Here is a 3133-nt window from a genome sequence, read left to right on the forward strand (position 1 = left end):
AGTCAGTGTGCTAGTCAGTCAGTGTGCTAGTCAGTCAGTGTGCTAGTCAGTGTGCTAGTCAGTGCTGCTCACTTGTAGTCCCAGAATCCTGACATTTAGAGACAAGTTATATTGTTTTGTTCAGAGGCCAAAATCATGGTGGGGAGGATGGGGGGACCCGGATGCACAGAGAACAGAGAACCATGAGAAGACTTAGGGTTCCGACCAATAGGGAGCCACTGCAGCTTGTTTTGCTTATGAGGTTTATGCGTTTGCAGGATGAATTCCCCATGAATAAACTACCACAGTAGATGGTGTGATTTGTGCCCTGCTATCCTCTCACACCACGAGAAAAGGAAATGGAGCACCAGCAGCATGCTCTCTCTTGCGAAGCCTGAGTCCATCCAGTGTGAGTTCCACCCTCTCTCTTACATGTCTCTTTTCCCTCTCCTTTGTCCCTGCTTAAATCCAGGTTAAACCCTTTTCCTTAGGGTTGGAGAGACAGCTTAGCTGGTAAGACACTTACTGCCTGTGCAGGAGATTAGAGTCCAGGTCCCAGTGTCAAGCAGCTCACAATGGCCTGTATAACCCTAGCACACCCTCTGGCCTCCTTGGGCACCTACAGAGCATACACGCGTGTGTGCGCGTGTGCACACACACACACACACACACACACACTTTTTTAAAGCCTTTTCTTCATAAACTTCCAATACCTACTCATCCACAGGAATTCTTTGCTGGAGCACTTAAGTCAAGAATCCCAGTTTCACATGAGCGCTGACTGGTCTCTAAGGAGACCCAGGAGTGCCCCAGGCAACAGCGTGGATTGGTTCGCTTCAGCTGAGACGAGATTATTTGTTTTCACAACTTATCTTCAGAATGAGACCATAAGGTGATTTCTGAGGTTAACTAATTATCCCTGCTGACAGATTGAAACCATCTGCCAGGCCAGACATCTCTACAAGCCCAGCAGATGGGGGACTGAGTTACGAGGACCTCTGTAGGCTCAGGGCTAGCCTAGGCTACCGACTAAGACCCTGTCAAATCGGTCAACCGTGTCTCAGAACCACTGTTAAACATAGGTTGTAAGGCAGTGACTAATGTGGTCTAACCATAAACAAAGTCTGTAATCTTTATTTGCGATGGTCTCGGAAAATTCCAGGTGTATAGCTAAGAAAGGAGGGAGGTCCAGGTCAAAGGTCACACACATTCTTGGCCTTTAGCATGGGTCAGTACTATTTCAACATACCTGTTTGAGGTAACGCATGGTGGTTCACGTCTGTAACCCCAGAACCTGGGAAGCAGAGGAAGGAAGAGAGTCAAGCCCAGCCTAGGCTAGACTAAGACCTTGTCTCATAAAAACAAACAAAGGGGGCCAGGGATGTAACTCAGGTAGAACACTTGCCTAGCATGTACAAGCCCTGGTTGATTCCCCAGCACCAAATAAAAACTATAAAAGGCAAATACACAGAGACACTTTTACTTGCAGTGTGAGACAAAACGATACCAGTTTCCCCATGACACTGGGTCACTCCCTCCCCTTTGGCAACCCCAGGATTTCTGGAAGGACTGGACACAGTCTGTCCTGGGTGCTGTTTTGACCCTGGGAGACACCAGACTCTCTCTGCTCTTGTATGGCATGATCTCTAGGAAAACAATCGTCGCAGCAATTTTTTGTTAGCTATGTCAGAATTCTTGACCCTCAGCCAGCAAAGGCTTCAATCAGATCCCCTAACCATGCCTCATGAATCCTCCATCTCTTCACCATCTGCATCCTCTAGATGGTTGAATTTCTAGGAACAGATGTGCTTCTCTGGGCTGGAGGCTCAGAGAACATTGGCAGGAAGCTGCATCTCAAGGGCCTGTGGACTGAAATGTGTAGCAAGTGGCCGAGAGGGTGCTACGGAGATTGTCTGGAGAAAGGAAGACAGGATGAGGGGGGTTCTGCATGTGAAACAAAAGACAATCTCCCCTCACTCCAGAAAACCTGCTGCGAAATGCACACATCAGCAGTGCTGGGATCATGGATTCAGACTTTAGGAAAAGATATCTCACCTCAAAGGGGACCCCAAAACTCCTAAGAACAGGAACAGTCAGTATCCATCAACCACCCTTCCCCCTTCCTAGGACCCTTCCACACTAGAAGCATGCTGAGGAGGGTGGACCCACCCTCTTCCAAGTTCACATCTTTGCACGACGCCTACCTGATACATTGCAGACTCAGAGCGTGTCTGAGGATCGGGTGCGTGACCAGTTGAGAGCTCGAGACTGCCTATTTAATTCACTCAAATGGATTAACAATGGTGTGCAGAGCCAGCCATAAGATTGAGAGACGATTCAACCCTGCCCCTGCTCTGGCTGCCTTTCCCCAGCACAAGGCAGGCAATTTCTGTCTCTTCGTCTAGAAAACCTGGTCCTAGCAGCGGGCTCAAGCATTTGGTGAGGTATTTCGAGAATGTAACTCATGGGAGACGCCTTCACTTACGCACTGCCTAGCACCCACTGACTTCGCTTGCTAGTCCTTACTGCCAGTTTCATTAAGAGCCGTCAGTCACAGGCTGGAGAGAGAGATCAGTCAGTAATGTACCCCATTTGTAAGCACAAGGACCTGGAGTCGACCCCTTGGCTATGGTGGTGTGTGCTTATAATCACAGCGCTGCAGAGGTGGGGACGAAAGAATTCTCATGGTCACTGACCTGGCCTACAGTGAATTCCTCTGACCCCCCACATGTAAGTGTGTGGGGGCACAAGTGCATGCAAACACACACACACACACACACACACACACACACACACCCTCTCTCTCTCACACACACACACAAGCACACTCTCTCTCTTTTACACACACACAGACACACACACACTCTCTCTCACACACACACAAGCACACTCTCTCTTTTACACACACACACACACACATACACGCTCTCTCTCACTGTCTCTCTCTCACACACACACCCTTTCTCTCTCTCTGTCTCACTCACACCCCACACACACACCCCCACACACTCTCTCTCTCTCTCTCTCTCTCTCTCACACACACACACACACATACACACACACACACCCTCTCTCTGTCTCACTCACTCAGACCCCCCCCACACACACACACACTCTCTCTCTGTCTCTGTCTCTGTCTCTCTCTCTCTCTCTC

Source organism: Mus pahari, chromosome 3 (assembly GCF_900095145.1).
Source record: "Mus pahari chromosome 3, PAHARI_EIJ_v1.1, whole genome shotgun sequence".
Classification (NCBI taxonomy): Eukaryota; Metazoa; Chordata; class Mammalia; order Rodentia; family Muridae; genus Mus; species Mus pahari.